The sequence below is a fragment of the Sus scrofa genome, chromosome 1 (assembly GCF_054392235.1).
Source record: "Sus scrofa isolate SSC_HxYL_T2T_F1_AM1 chromosome 1, Sscrofa_HxYL_maternal_Yorkshire_Landrace_v2.0, whole genome shotgun sequence".
Lineage (NCBI taxonomy): Eukaryota > Metazoa > Chordata > Mammalia > Artiodactyla > Suidae > Sus > Sus scrofa.
Window position 1 is genome coordinate 253,859,987 of NC_139383.1, and position 17,323 is coordinate 253,877,309.

General features: G+C 39.3%; 2 protein-coding genes across 8 annotated transcripts in view; one reads left to right on the top strand and one right to left on the bottom strand.

Annotated features, from left to right (window-relative positions):
• The window catches only part of PLPPR1 (phospholipid phosphatase related 1), a 337,564-nt gene that overhangs the window by 320,114 nt on the left and 127 nt on the right, over positions 1 to 17,323 (top strand). The gene's annotated exons all lie outside the window — the stretch shown is intronic.
• The window catches only part of LOC100515185 (acyl-coenzyme A amino acid N-acyltransferase 2), a 46,557-nt gene that overhangs the window by 22,678 nt on the left and 6,556 nt on the right, over positions 1 to 17,323 (bottom strand). For 5 of the 7 annotated variants that reach the window (XR_014824796.1, XM_084991168.1, XM_084991164.1 and 2 more), the window contains one exon: positions 7,344 to 7,421. The exons of the other annotated variants lie outside the window; for them this stretch is intronic. The gene's annotated coding sequence lies outside the window, so the exon portion shown is untranslated. The remainder of the gene's footprint in view (positions 1 to 7,343; positions 7,422 to 17,323) is intronic. 7 annotated transcript variants of the gene reach the window in all.

Below are 17,323 nucleotides of genomic sequence, written 5' to 3' on the forward strand. Positions count from 1 at the left end.
GGGCCACACCCATGGCACATGGAGGTTCCCAGGCTAGGGGTCGAATCTCGAACCCGCAACCTCATGGTTCCTAGTGGGATTCGTTTCCGCTGTGCCATGATGGGAACTCCCTGACACATTTTTTTTGTTTGTTTGTTTTTGTTTTTGGTCTTTTTATGGCCACATTCGAGGCATATGGAGGTTCCCAGGCTAGGGGTCCAATCAGAGCTGTAGCGTTGGCCTGTACCACAGCCACAGCAAGGCAGGATCTGAGCCTGGTTTGTGACCTACACCACAGCTCACAGCAATGCCTCACCACAGTGCGGGATCTTTAACTCACTGAGTGAGGCCAGGGATCAAACCTGAGTCCTCATGGATGCTAGTCAGGTTCGATAACCGCTGAGCCACAACAGGAACTCCTCCCTGACACATTTTATCATCTAATCCAGTCAAAGCTTTTCAACCTTTCCCGTTACCATAGGATATTGTAAAACTCTGCTTCTTTCTCTGTCTCTCCCTTTTCTGCTCTATCCCATATAGTGACCACCAGCTGCATGCAGCTACTTATGTTTCAATTCATTAAAAATACATAAAATTCAAAATTTAGTCACAATAACCACATAATAATTGCTCAATAGTCACAGGAAATTACTGCCTACTGTATTGGACTAGGTAGCTATGGAATATTCCCATCATCACAGAATAGTCCATTAAACAGCAATACTCTGGATTGTAAAGTAGTCATCAAGGGTAGTAATTACACCTTGTTCAACACTATTCCCCTGTTCCTGAGATAGGGCCTGGCACATAGTGTTTGTTCAGTAAGTGTTTGAGGAATTAAGAGAAAGAGTAAATGATAGATGAACCCCCCCCCAAAAAAAATATTGAGCAACATAGCTCAGAGAGAATGTGAAGACAGAACAGAAACCCAGTTGAATTTGTACGGGCTATTTCTGAAGAAGGGAGACTCCTCAAAATCGAATGGAGTAAAATTTTCCATCTTCCTATTTTTTTTTTTTTTTTTTTTTTTTTTTTTTTTTTTGCAGCAAAAGTCAAGACTCTGTATACTGCAGACTATTAGTGAAACCAAAGCTACAAAGCAGCCAGAGAGCAAGAAGCAAGAACTCAGCTGCCTCATGTAACCATAGCCTCTCAGGGTTGGAGGGGAGCCCTCAGTAAAATGGAAGTGACCTGATAGGGACTTAGAGTTGAAAGCCCCTTTCAGACCTTCTGAGTCCCAGGGTGAAGGGTGGGGATCAAGCCTATGACACTGGCAGATCTTGACGTATTAGAGGAAAGGCAGTCAAGAACTGATAAGCACATCAACCGATCAGAAAGCAGGCAACAAAGAATAAAAGACAGCAAACATTAAAATTACCCACAGGGGTTAAAATTACCATTAATACGCAAGAAACATCAATTCCATTCCCTTTAGGAGCATTTGCTTTCTTTTATTCACCACAGCTCTTCCTCTTCTCATGCAATAAAACCCCAGAGAAAAATTCCTTGGGTCAAGAAACCATGTCTCCATTAGTTCACGTTAACTGGACCCTGGCTTTTGAAGCCAAATGTGTATTTTGTCTCCAAAATGGTCTCTAAACTATCTTTTGGTTAAGGTTGGTGCATTGCATATGCATTGCATGTGAATCTGTTTTTGAGCAATAAACCACCTAGGATGGTAATAGCAGGTTCTTCAGAGAAATATGCTATCCACTTGGGTGAGAGAAACACACAGAGCAAGATGAAAGCACTCTTTCCAGGTGCCTTGCTGCTGAAATCAGAAAGCAGACTTCTATTTGGCCTTGACAGCCTTCACTCACCCTCAGGTCGGCTGGAGGAAGCAGTGTTGAGAAGGATGGCTTACTGATCCAGCTAGAAGCGCTGGACACATGCCAGCTGCCCGAAAATTTAGATTCTTCAAAATACCCCAGTCAGCTGTTCAAAGTTGAAACTGCCTCCACAGAAAGCACCGGCTGGTGTTTTTTTTTTTTTTATTTTTTGTTTTTTGTTGTTGTTTTGTTTTGTTTTTGGTCTTCAAGCACAGGGCTCCCAGCACTAACTGCCACAGAGTCTGGGCAGGGGCTCAGTCCACCTGGTGTGCCTTTCAATGCAGGTGTTTCATAATTGAGTCTTTCATTTCATCACACAGGTCTGGTTTCTAAGCCTCTTCCCTTTCTCCTCTGCTCAACTCCTGGCTCTATTCTCTTTTCCTTCAATTGCTTCTCATTGTTTCAGGGCAAAAACAAAGAAGGGTTAAAAGGCCCTTCTTATAGCTGCTGCTTTTTAAAGTGCTAATAATTTTTATGTCAAAGATGTCTATTTAGAAATGAGATTCTGGTTTCCGTAGAATGAGAGAAAATAAAAGCAGCAAAAAAAAAAAAAAAAATGATTGTGGAGTAAAGACTATTCCAAGGGGTGAAAGTCACCATGTGTACTTCAAGGATCTGAATAAGCTTCCCCAGAGCTGCAACACCATCAGTGGTAAACTGTGACTCCCTTTCAGTGACTGAGCCAACAATGTTTCTAAACATCATTAGACTCAAAAAAATGTTCCCATTAGTAGCAGTAAATATAGAAATGGACCCATTTCAACCTCTCTTGAGACAAAAACAGTGTTGGTGTGTAGAACAAAATGTATTTCACATTTCCAGAGAATGGTGTTTAACAGCCTATGGGGAAAGGGGTGGAAATCTCAGCATAGAAAATTTAGGGCTATGTCCCTGGGTTCTGATTTCAGCACTGCTCTTAATTCATTGTACAAATTTTTCTGAGCCTCTATTTCTTAGCTGTAGTATGAGAAGCCTAACATAAATCAGTATTCCAAAATAGTTCAGTCATTATATAGCACTTGCATAAGTTTAGCCTTATCTGTGTACTCCCTGACCTATTACTTAAGGCAAAAAATGATCTTTATTAATACCCCTCAAAGTATTTACATTTACTACATTAAGGCTAGACCCTGGGCCTTCTTGTACTAGGGAAGAAGGACTCCCTGCCTAGAACAAGGGTCTAGGCATTGACCAAAGGTGAGGATGGATTAGAAGAAACTGGAACCCTCAGAGGAAGATCTTATCCTGTTTCCTTTTGGAGTTCTAGAAAAAAGAGTAAAACGGGATATTGTGTGTTTAGGCAGAGAGAGATGCAAAGACAGCTTGCATAATTTTCTCTTTGCACTTCAGTTTTCTGAAAATCAGGAAAAGTTCTCAAAAGTTCCCATATTCTCACGTGATGGACATGAAAGGCAGCTGAGAGTTAAAGGCCAGCAGGCTTCCTCTGGGATCATTACAGCAGTGTGTGAGCTGACCCTTTGGCACAGGACGTAGGGTATATAGGTCTTCCAGGGACCTGACAAAGGACACAACTGACACTCAGAGAATTTTGAAGGATAATGAAAGCCAAGTGGGCAAACCCAGAGGATTTTGCCACCTGACCCAGAGGGCAAGAGCGAGTATGTCAGCTGGCCTTGGCCATGCTGAGAGAACAAACCATGAGTTATGAATGCAGATATGCAGAAGGTCAATGCCTGGAGAACAGATGAGGTACACGTCCACCAGGATAGAGAAGCTGGCCAAGAATAGTTACTGGATCTAGAATCCTTCCCCCCACCCTTGCCCTGAGACTATATAGGCCCTCTTGCACCCTGATTCGGAGAAGGGGCTGGCATATCTTTGAAGGAAAGAAACATGTCTGCTACTCTCTGAACTTCAAAATGACTATCCTTCTGAACATGAGCTGGACTAAACAGGAGAAGATTAAGATACATTTAATGAGCTGGTTTATGTTTTCTTTCCCCGCCACCATCATTGCCAACAGGTGTTTGAAAGGCAGCCTGCTTGGATTACAGAAAACTAAAGAGAAGGAAGGATCAATGATGGGCTGCCTGAGCTCTCCTCCTCCCCCCACAAACACAACAAAACTATGAGGACGTGTCGAAAAATCCTCTCCCGAAAGGACCCGAAGATTAGCAGAACAGCTCTTCTACAATGGAGTATATAAAAACAACAAGAACACTGAGACTGGAGGAGAGGAAGAGAAGTGATCCTGTTGGCACCCATACTACCAGTGGCCAACTCAGAAGAGGAGGGTACTACAAGCTAGGGAACCATCCCTAAGGAGAGAGAGGCAAAACCTCACCTTAGGTCCCAGCACTGGGATGCAATCCTTCTTGGCTGGCTTTGAGTGAGCCTTATTGGCACGCTGTAGGAAACCAAGACTGCTTTTAAAGGGCATGCACACAGCCTTGCTTGCTCCCAATCCTAGTACAGAGGCAGCAGATTGAAAAGTACCTGCTGCTCTGGCTGGCCTGCCAAGTCAGTCCCAGCATGCCCCCTAGCCCACACCAGGTTCCAGCTCTAGCCCCTTCGACTCCAGTCCTCCTCCCTGCCAAGGTGATGGCCACCAGCACACCCCAGGAGAAAAGGCAGCTTGCACTGGGCTCTTGCTCTAGCCCACCCTGGCCCCAGTCAGGGTCCACCCTTTCCCCACCAAGGTGGCAGCCACCAGTGGGACTTGGGAGAAGACTAGCCCATGCCAGCCTCCAGCTCTAGCCCCCATCCCCTAAGCTCCATCCCATTCCCGTTGAGGCAATGGACCTGGCGTGCTTCACATAAAGCTCTAGCTCATGCTTGCTTCAGATCAATCTCTCCTACCAAAGTCACCAGAAACACACAGGTTCCATAGAGATGCTCCTGCACAGGAACTTGCCTTCCAGACCAGAAAAGGTGACTAATTCCTTTATTTTCATAGAGACAAACAGAAAGTCAAACAAAATGAAAAAACAAGAATATGTTCAAAACCGTAGAACATGATAAGACCCAGAAAAAACCCCAATGAAACAGAAATTAAATAATTTACTTGATAAGTAATTCAAAGCAATAGTCATAAAATACTCACTGAACTTGAAAAAGAATAAATGAAGGCAGCAAGAACTTCAGCAAAGAATTAGAAAATATTGGAGTTCCCTGGTGGCCTAGCAGGTAAGAAATCATCATTGTCACCGCTGTGGCTCAGGTATGATCCCTGGCCCAGAATCTTCCACATGCCAAAGGTATAGCGGCACAAAAAAAGGAGAAAAAGAGAACTAGAAAATATCATAAAGAGCTAATCACAGCTGAAGAATACAAGAAATGAAATGAAAAATACACTAGAGGAAATTAACAACAGATTGTTTGATACAGAAGAATACAAATTGACCTGGAAGACAGAATAGTGGAAATCACCCAATCAGAAATAAAGAAAATAAATGCTTGTCATGAGTATACTTTAAGAGACTTCTGGGACATACTAACATTTGAATTATAAGGGGTCCCTAAAAAAGAAGAAACAAAAGGGCACAAAATGTATTTTCTAAAATATTGGCTAAAAACTTCCCTAATGGGAAGAAGGAAACAGAACCTAGATCCAAGAATCACAGAAAATTCCAAACAAGATGAACCCAAAGAAAACCACACCAAGACATATCCCAATTAAAATGGCAAAAATTTGTGATAAAGAGAGAACTCTAAGGGTGGCAAGAGAGAAACAAAGAGTCACATGAAGAGAATACCCATAAGGCTATCATCTCATTTTTCAGCAGAAATTTTGCAGTCCAGAAGGGACTAGTATGAGTTTAAAGCGATGAAAGGGAATAAAACTGAAAACCGAGGTCATTCCTCCTTCAAGGTTATCATTCAGAACAGAAGGAGAGATAAGAGTTTTCCTGACAATAAGCCAATATTATAAGAAATGTTAAAGTTCTGAGGAAATAGAGGGAAATCACCAGTAAGCCAACATTATAAGAAATGTTGAAGTTCTGAAGAAATAGAGGGAAATATTGGCAAAGGTAAATATATAGTAAAGGCAGTGGATCAACCACTTTAAAAATCTAGTACAAAAGTTACAAGATAAAAATTGTAAAATCAACTATAACTAGAAGAAAAATTAAGGGATACACATTTTCATTGAAATCTCAGGAAGGAAGGAAAAAAACGGTAGCAGAGGAGTAGGACATGAGTGTCACCTACTCCCACAAATACATTGTAAATCCATCTATATGTGGAACTATTCTCACAGAAAAATAGCTGAATGCTGACAAAAGTCCCCAGGATTTGGATATAGCAAGAAAAACTTCATGAAACTGCATAGGAAAAAAGAAAGAGGAAGAAAATGAGAGAAACGGAGAAGAGAAGTGGGTCAGGTCCTGCACCCCTAGAAAGGACCTGGAAAGAGGAACTACTCCTGCACCCTGGGAAATTCCCCACACCAGCAGAGACCAGCAGAGACAGAGGAGGACTTTTGGAGTATTAGGGGAGAACATAGCAATCAGTGTAAAGCAGTTGAATGGAATATGTCCTCAACAAATGGTCAGTCTCTCTGCCCTGCACTTCCCAACTGTAGGATGATGCAATCAGGGGCCAGGAACTGAAACTCCAGCCTCAGACATCAGACTCAGAGAGAGGGCTGAGACTGACTACATGGGAAAAGACTAGCATTCATAGTGCAGAGAAAACCTGAAGGGACTAGAGTCAGGAGTGACCACATTTGAGACTATAAGCTGAGTAAAGCCAGTTGGGCTTGGAAGCTAGAAGCCATTGTTAGGGGGTGCTGGAGGGAAGGGGCAGGATCCATCACTATAGCCTTACCCCTTACAAGGCCTCTCAGGTTGCAAGATGTCAACTTCTCCAGCTATAGGATATACTCTCAGAGCAGCAGCTGCTTAGCAACAGCTGGGGAGCAGCCCACTGCCCTTAAGGCTACAGAGAGAGTAGAGCAAGCAGAGAACCCTTGCAGAAGGCAGAGAGAACCCTTGGAGGAGGCAGAGGGAACTCAGGAACAGCACAGGCCATGTGACCCCAGCCAGCAGCTAGGTGTTGGAGCGGGAGGGGGGGCATTGACGTGATTGCATAACAGTGCAAACAATCCTGGGAATTGGAAGGGGCCCCCTAAGCAGGCAGAAAGCCACGATTTGTCTAGGAGGTAGAAGGTGAATTTGGAAACAGCACAGACCATGTAGAAGTTCTCACAGAGCCCCCTGGGTAGGCAGAGAGACTCGATTTACCTAGGGGGTGGATAAAATTATTTCAGAAATGGCACAAACATTACTGGGAGTTGGAAGGGACCTCCTAGGCGGATGGAAAGCCACAATTTGTCGAGGGGGCAGAAGGTGAATTTGTAAACAGCATGGATCATACAGGAGTCTGCAATGGAGCCACCTGGGTGGGCAGAGAGCCTTGATTTGCCTAGGTGGGTAGAGAAAGTTATTTCTGAAACAGCACAAAGTGTCCTGGGGAATAGTACAAGCCCTGTGATCCCAGTCAACATTCAAGTGGGGGACCACAGAAGCAGCATAATTGCAGAGCTAGCCAAAGAGGGTCCTTCTGGCTCACCTTTTACTTTGCAGTAGCTACAGGGAGCACTCTGCCATCAGCCCAGTAGGGGGAGGAACCACCAGAATGGTGCAGAGCCTGCAGAAACAGAGAGAATTTTAGTAACAGATAGGGAGCAGCCCACTCCTTTGGGGCTACAGAGAACACTCCCTACTGACCAAACAGAGGGATGGACATAGAAAGCATCTTCCCCCACAGCCGCAGAAAGCAACCCCAAGAGCTCCCAACAAAGGGAGGGACTGCAGGATCAGCTGCTGACATTACCAACCATAGGAAGTCATCCTGGGAGCTACCTGGAAGCAAGAGGGGTTGCAGGAAGCAGTGCTGGTCCTCCTGCCTCAACAACAATCCCACGAACTGTGAGCCACTGCTAACTCATGAATTCAATACCTAGTAACCTCCCTGCTCCAGGAGAGGTAGCATAATACCACAGCTCCCATCACTAACTCTGGTATATGTGTGCTGCTACCACCCATGAAAACTCCAAGACTAGGGACCAGCTGCTGCATCTACATACCTGCTGCAAGGGGAAAATAAACATAGAAAGTTAGATTTTATGAGATAACGAAGAAATAGCTATCAGACAAAGGAACAAGACAAAATCACAGAGAAACAACTAAATGGAGAGGAGTTAGGTAATCTACCTGAAAAAAAAAAACTCAGAGTGATGATAGTAAAGATGATTTGAGCTCTTGAAGAAAAAATGGAGGCACAGACAGAGAGGTTACAAAAAATGTTTAACAAAAAGCTAGAAGACCTAACGAACAAGCAAAATAAGATGGTTAGAACAATATCTCAAATGAAAAATACATTAGAAGGAATCAACAGCAGGATAATGGAGGCAGAAGAATGAATAAGTGATGTGGAAGACAGAGTGGTGGAAATCACTGTCATAAGGAAAAAAATAAAGAAGAATGAAAATAATTGAGAATCTAAGAGACCTCTAGGACAACATCAAATGCACCAATGTTTGTATCATAGGGGTCCCAGAAGAAGAAGAGAAAGGGCCAGAGAAATATTCAAAGAGATTATAGTTAAAACCTTCCCTAGTATGGGAAAGGAAACACTCACTCAAGTTGAGGAAGCACAGGGAATCCCACACAGGATAAACCCAAGAAGCACAGCAAGACACACACTAATCAAACTGACAAAAGTTAAATACAGAGAAAAAATATTAAAAGCCACAAGGGAAAACCAACAAATAACATACAAGGGTACCCTATAAGGATGACAGCTCATCTTTCAGCAGAAACTCTGCAAGCTAGAAGGGCATAGCAAGATATATTTAAGGTGATGAAGGGGAGGATCTAGAACCATGAACACTATACACAGCAAAGCTCTCACTCAGATTTGACAGAGAGATAAAAAGCTTTTCAAGCAAGCAATAGCAAAGAGAATTCAGCAGCTCCAAAACATCTCTACAGCAACTTCTCTAGGTAGCAAATAAAAAGCCACAATTACAAACAAGAAATTTTCAAATGAGAAAACTCATTGGTAAAGACAAAAATAATATAAAGGTAGAAAAACCCCTACTGACAAATATGACTTCAAAAATAGCAAACATGAGAAGATAAATGAGGAACATTTAAAATGCATCTGAAAAGAAGAAAACCACAACCCCAAACAATTCTGTACACATATCATTTGCTATATCTAAATCTCATGGGAACCACAAACCAAAGGACTATAATGGACCAAAACAACTAACAAAATGTAAATAAACACCTATTTATCCATAATTACACTGAATGTAAATGGATTAAGTGCTCCAACCAAAAAACACAGACTGGTTGAATGTGTATGGAAACAAGACCCACATGCATGCTCTTTCCTAGAGAGCCACTTCAGGCCTAAGGATGCATAAGACTGTAAGTGGGGGGATAGAAGAAAATATCACAAACAAATGGAAATCAAAGGAAAGAAGGTGTAGCAATACTCATATCAGACACAATAGACTTTAAGGAAAATCACAAGAGACAACGCAGGACACTACATAATGATCAAAGGATCTATCCAAGAAGAAGATATAACCATTGTAAATATATATGTACCTAACAAAGGGGCACTTCAATATATAAGGCAACTGCTGACAGCCATAAAAGGAGAAATCAACAGCAACACAGTAACAGTGGGAGACTCTAACACCCGACTTACATCAATGGACAGATCATCCAGACAGAAAATCGACAAGGAAACACAGGCCTTAAATGATACTATGGACCAGGTAGATTTAACTGCTATGCATAGAACATTCCACCCCAAAGCAGAACATATATTCTTCTCAAGTGCATATGAAATATCTCCAAGATAGATCACATCTTGGGCCACAGACCAAGCCTTGGTAAATTTTTAAAAATTGAAATTACTTCAAATAGTTTCTCTGACCACAATGCTATGAGACTAGAAATCAACTACAAGAAAAAAAAGGCCAAAGGGGGGGGAACCCACAAACTCCTGGAAGCTAAACAATATGCTACTACATAACCAATGGACCACTGAAGATATCAAAGAGGAAATTAAAAGACACTTAGAAACAAATGACAATAAAGATACAACAATCCAAAACCCATGGGTCACAGAAAAAGTAGTATGAGAGGCAAGTTTATAGCAACAGAATCTTATCTCAGGAAACAAGAAAAAGCCCAAGTAACCTAACCTTACACCTAAAGCAACTAGACAAAGAAGAACAGACAGAGGCCAAAATTAGTGCAATAAATCATAAAGATCAGAGCAGAAATAAATGGAGACAAAGAAAACAATGGGAAAGATCAATGAAAGCAAAAATTGGATCTTAGAAAAGATCAACAAAATAGATTTAGCCAGACTCATCAAGAAAAAAAGGGAGAGGGCTCCAATCAGTAAAATCAGAAAAGAAAAATGAGAAATTACAACTGACTCCACAGAAATTTAAGGGATCATAAGAGACTACTATAAGCAACTACATGCCAATAAAATGGACAACCCAGAAGAAATGGACAGATTATTACAAAGGTACAACCTATCAAGACTGAACAAGGAAGAAATTTAAATTAAGAATAGAAAAATCACAAGTACTGAAATTGAACATGTGACTTAAAAACTTCCAAAAAACAAAAGTCCAAGACCTGATGGCTACACAGAGAAATTCTATCAAACATTCAGAGAAAAATTAACACCTATTCTTCTGAAACTATTCCAAAAATAACAAAGGAAGGAACTATCTCAAGCTTGTTCTATGAGGCCATCATCACCCTGATTCCAAAACCAGACAAAGATACCACACACACACACAAAGTTACAGGCCAATATCACAGATGAATGTAGATGCAAAAATCCTCACAAAATATTAGCAAACCAGGGAGTTCCCCTCATAGCTCAGTGGAAATGAATCTGACCAATATCCATGAGGATACAGGTCCAATCCCTGGCCTTGCACAGTGGGTTGGGTATCCAGCATTGCAGTAAGTTGATGTGTAGGTCGCAGACACAGCTTGGATCCCATGTTGCTGTGGCTGTGGCATAGGCCAGTGGCTACAGCTCTGCTGGTTCGACCCCTAGCCTGGAAACTTCCATCTGCTGCAGTGAGGCCCTAAAAAGCATTTTTAAAAATTTAATAAACCAAATACAAATATATATTAAAAGGATCATAAGCCATGATCAAGTGGGATATATCCCAGGGATGCAATGATTTTTCCACGATAAACCACATTGACTAATTGAAAAAGAAGAAACATGATTGCCTCAATAGATGCACAAAAAGCTTTTGACAAAATTCAATGCCTATTTCCAATAAAAAAAAAAAAACTCGCCTGAAAGTGCACATAGAGGGAAACTACCTCAACATAATAAAAACCATATATGACAAACCCACAGCTAACATCATTCTCAATGGTGTTAAACTGAAAACATTTCCACTAAAAACATTTCCACTAAGATCAGGAAAAAAAAAAGAATGTTCACTTTCACCACTACTATTCAACATCATTTTGGAAGTTCTAGCAATGGCAATCAGAGAAGAGAAAGAAAGAAAAGGAATCCAAATTGGAAAAGAAGTAAAACGATCACTGTTTGCAGATGACATGATACTATACTTGGAAAACCCTCAAGACACTACCAGAAACTGTTACAACTCATCAGTGAATTTGGCAAAGTTTCAGGATACAAAGTTAATACAAAGAAATTTAGTTCATTTCTATAAACTCATAATGAAAGACCAGAAAAAGAAATCGGAGAAACTATTCCATTTACCATTGCACTGAAGAGAATTAAATGCCTAGGAATAAACCTACCTAAAGAGATAAAAGACCTATACTCAGAAAACTGTAAGATGCTGATGAAAGAAATCAAAGATGACACAAACAAATGGAAAGATACACCATGCACTTATAATGGAAGAATCAATATTGTCAAAATGACTATACTACCAGGGCCATCCACAGATGCAATGTGATCCCTATCAAATTACCATGGATATTCTTCACAGAACTAGAACAGAATATTTTCAAATTTGTATGGAAACACAGGAGACCTCCAATAGCCAAAGCAATATTGAAAAATAAAAACAGGAGTTCCCGTCGTGGCGCAGTGGTTAACGAATTCAACTAGGAACCATGAGGTTGCGGGTTCGGTCCCTGCCCTTGCTCAGTGGGTTGGGGATCCGGCGTTGCCGTGAGCTGTGGTGCAGGTTGCAGACACGGCTCAGATCCTGCATTGCTGTGGCTCTGGTGTAGGCCAGTGGCTACAGCTCCAATTCGACCCCTAGCCTGGGAACCTCCATATGCCGCGGGAGCGGCCCAAGAAATGGCAAAAAGACCAAAAAAAAAAAAAAAAAAAAAGAAAAAAGAAGAAAAAGAAAAACAGAACTGGCAGGATCAGGGTCCCTGACTTCAGACAATATTACAAAGCTACAGTTATTAAAACAATATGGTACTGGCTCAAAATCAGCCATATAGATTAATGGAACAAGATAGAACAGAAATAAACCTAAGTGCCTATGGTCAACTAATCTATGACAAAGGAAGCAAAAACATACGGCGGAGAAAAGATAATCTCTTCAATAAATGGTGCTGGGAAAACTGGACACCTACATGTAAAAGAATGACATTAGAACACACTCCAACACCATACACAAAAATAAACTCAAAATTGATTAAAGACCTAAAGGTAAGGCCAAATATTATAAATTCCTAGAGGAAAACCTAGGCAGAACACCCTTTGAGCTAAATCACAGCAACATCTTGTTTGACCCAGCTCTTAGAATAATGACAATAAAAACAAAAATAAACCCATGGGACCTAATTAAACTCAAAAGCTTTTGCATAGCAAAAGAAACCATTTTTAAAAATGAAAAGACAACCTACAGAATGGGAGAAAATCTTTGCAAACAGTGCAAAATTCAAGAGCCTAGTCTCTAAAATATATAAAGAATGCAAACATTTCAACAACAACAACAACAAAGAAATGAACAACACAATTGAAAAATGGGCAGAAGACCTAAATAGACATTTTCCCAAAGAAGACATATGGATGGCCATCAGGCACAGGAAAAAATGCTCAACATCACTAATTATTAGAGAAATGCAAATCAGAACTACAATGAGGTACCACTTCATGCTGGTCAGAAAGGCCATAATTAACAAGTCAACAAATAATGAATGCTGCAAAGGGTGTGGAGAAAAGGGAACCCTCCTTCACCATCAACGAGAATGTAAACTGGTACAACCACTATGGAAAACAGTATGGGAGTACCTCAGAAAACTAAATATAAACTACCATATGTTTCAGCAATCCCACTCCTGGGCATATATTCAGACAAAACATTCATTCAAAAAATACATGTGCCCCTATGTTCTCTGCAGTGCTATTCACAATAGCCAATACATGGAAACAACCCAAAAGTCTATAGACAGATGAATGGATTAAGAAGCTGTGGTATATTTACATTAAAGAGCATTCTGCCTATGTTTTTCTCTAGGAGTTTTATAGTATCTGGCCTTAAATTTAGACCTTTAATCCATTTTGAGTTTATTTTTGTGTATGGTGTTAGAGAGTGTTCTAATGTCACTTTTTACATGTATCTGTCTAGTTTTTCAAGCACCATTTATCAAAGAGACTATCTTTCCTCTACTTTATATTCTTGCCTCCTATGTCATAAGTTAGTTTACCATAGGCACTTGGGTTTATTTCTGTCCTTCTCTCTTGTTCCGTTGATCTGTATTTCTGTTTTTGTGCTAGTACCACACTGTTTTGATGACTGTAACTTTATAGTAGAGTCTTAAATCAGGGATCCTGATTCCATGAGTTCCATTTTTTTCTCTTGAATGTTGCTTTGGCTATTGGAGGTCTCCTGTGTTTCCATACAAATTTTAAAATGTTTTGCTCTAGTTCTGTGAAGAATGTCCTTGATAATTTGATAGGGTTTGTGTTGAATCTGTAGATTGCCTTAGGTAGTACTGTCATTTTGACTATATTGAGTCTTCCAATCCAGGAGCATGGTGTATTTTTCCACCTATTCGTGTCCTTGATTTCTTTCATCAGCCTCTTATACTTCTCAGAGTTTAGGTCTTTTATCTCTTTAAATAGGTTTATTCTAGGTATTTTATTCTTTTTGATGCAATGGTAAATGGGATTGTTTCCCTGACTTCTCATTGTTAGTATACAGAAATGCAATTGATTTTTTGGATCCTGTGACTTTACCAAATTCATCAATGAGTTCTAATAGTTCTCTGATAGTGTCTTTAGGATTTTCTAGGTAGAGTATTATGTTGTCTGCAAACAGCCATCATTTTACTTCTTCTTTTCCAATTTGGATTCTTTTTCTTTTCTTCTATGACTGCCATGGCTAGGACCTCAAAAACTATGTTGAATAACAGTGGTCAAAGAGGAGCTCCTTGTCTTGTCCCGATATTAGTAGAAATGCTTTCAGTATTTCACCATTGAAAATGATGTTATATGTGTGTTTGTAATAAATAGCTTTCATAATATTGAAGTAGTTTCCCTCTATGCCCACTCTCTGGAGAGTTTTTAATCAGGAATGGGTGGTGAATTTTGTCAAAAGCTTTTTCTGCAACTATTAACATGCTCATACGTTTTTTCTTTTTCAGTTTGTTGATGTGGTATGTCAAACTGATAGACTTGCAGATACTGAAGAATCCTTGCATACCTTGGATAAATTATACTTGATCATGGTGTATGACCTTTTTAATATATATTTTCATGTGGTTTGTTAATAAGGAAACCTTTTAAAAAATGAAACGACAACCCACAGAAAGGGGAGAAAATTTTTCAAGTGACTCATATGACAAAGGTTTAATCTCTAAAATATATAAGCAACTCATACAACTCAACAGCAAAAAAAAATAATAACCCAATTGAAAAATGGGCAGAAGACCTAAATAGACATTTCCCCAAAGAAAACATAGAGATGGCCAGCAGGTGCATGAAAAAATGCTCAACATCACTAATCATTAGAGAAATGCAAATCAAAACTACGATGAGGTACCACCTCACGCCATTTAGAGTGGCCATCATTAACACGTCAATTAACACCAAATGTTGGAGAGGATGTGGAGGAAAGAGAACCCTTCTTCACTGGGGGTAGGAATGTAAATTGGTATAACAACTATGGAAAACAGTACGGAAATACCTCAGAAAACTAAATATAGAACTACCACATGACCCAGAAATCCCACTCCTGGGCATATATCCACACAAAACTTTCATTGAAAAAGATACATGCACCCATATGTTCATCACAGCACTTTTCATAATAGCCAAGACAACAAAACAACCTAAATACCCACTGACAGATGAATAGATTAAGAAGATGTGATACCTATATGATATGGAATACTACTCAGCCATAAAAAGGACAAAATAATGACATTTGCAGAAATACTCATCCTGAAGTAAAGTCAGAAAGAGAGATACAGACAGCATAAGATTATCACTTTTATGTGGAGTCTAAAATATGGCAAAAATGATCTATCTACAAAACAGAAAAGATCATGGACATGGAAGAAAGTCTTGTTTTTGCCATGGGAGAGTGGGGAGGGAGTGGGATAGATTGGGATTCTGGGGTTAGTAAATGCAAATTGTTGCATTTGGAGTGGATGGGCAATGGGATCTGGCTGTATAGGACAGGGAATTATATTCAATCATTTGTGATGCATCAGGATGGAGGATAATGTGAGAAAAAGGATGTGTGTGTGTGTATGTATGTATATATACATAAAAGTGACCCAGTTATACATACGTATGTATACATGAAATTGGCAGAACATTTTAAATCAACATAACAAAAAATAAGTGTTTTCCAGTTTAAAAAAAACCCATATTGATCTTAAAGCAAACATAGGAGAATTACAATATCAAAATAAAGATAATAATACCAAATTGTTAATTATCCCAAAACATGTAAATTAAACTTGGCAGTTAAAAGAGAATGTCAGATTGGATTACAACATAGTCCAACTTGTGCAATATTTACAAAAGATACACCTAGAGCATGAAAATAATGAAAAGTTGGAAAGAAAAGAATGAGAAGAGATACATGAGACAAATACTAAGGAAAATACAGGTAGTATAGAAATATTAATCTCAAAGAGGACTTCAAGACAAAGATTCAGCATCATGGAGAACAGAACTTCTACACAACGATTAAAGATGAAAGTCGCTAAAAGCAATATAACAATCCTAAACATGTAAACACATTATTAAATGGACTCAACATATATCAACAAAAATTGAAAGACCTGCAGAAAAAGACAAATCATCGTGATGGTGGGAGATTACGATATGCTTTTTTTGACAAATTATGGTTTAAGCAGGCAAAAAAAAAATTCAGCAAAAATATAGAAGAGGTGAATAACACAATTAACAAAGTTCATCTAATGGAACATTTATAAATATATATTATGTATTTAATAGGGGCTATAAAAGACAGCTCAACCAATTTTAAAGGATACTTGTCAAATGAATCTAAGTGGTTCCTTAAACTTGAGGAATATAGTTGTGACTGTGGGGAACATGGGGTTCAATCTTAAATGAACCAAAATAAATTTTCTCTCATCTTATACTACAAAGAATAGAAACTAAAGTATGAATTGTAAAAAGGTTAAACAAACAAAAAAAGATAATTGAATTTATAAACCAAAGCCAGGAAAAATGAGAAACAACCCAAACAATATCAGAAATGAAAGAGGGTCATAGTTACAGAACAGAAGGACATTATAAAGATAATAAAGAATACTATTTGACAGTGTTTGACAACTTTGGAAGATATAAATATATCAATGCTATGCAATAAAATATTTAAACATTTGATTTGAAATGCTCTGATAGGATATTCTATCATTTAGTTTTTACAATCTAAGTAGTTTCCTACAAATATCATTTCTACAGATATGGAGTTATCAAGAAATAAATGTTTTCCACTATCTTGAAAAGAAAAAAGCTGTGGTACATATATACAATGGAGTACTTACTACTCAGCCATAAAAAAGAACAAAATAAAGTCATCTGCAGCAACATGGATGGAACTAGAGATCCTTATATTCAATGAAGTAAGTCAGAAAGAGAAAGACTAATACCATATGATATCACTTATATGTGGAATTTATAATATGACACAGATCATTTATATGTGGAATTTTTAAAAAGGCACATGATCCTTTCTATAAAACACAAACAGATCACTGACATGGAGAGCAGTCTCATGATTGCCAGGGGAGAAGGGAGAAGGAGTGGGGATTTGGGGGTTGGTGGATACAATGGTAACATTTGGAATGGAGGGGAATGGGCTCCTACTGTACAGCACATGGATCTGTGTATGATTGCATCACTTTCTGAACAATACAAGCTGAAGAAACATTGTAAATCATCCATAATAAAAAAACAATAAAAATAAAACAAGGTTTAACAGAAGATTTAACAATTTGAGTGGCCTTTGAAGAGCATCATCAGGGAGCAGGAACAGCCCATACAAAAATGAGACCACAAAG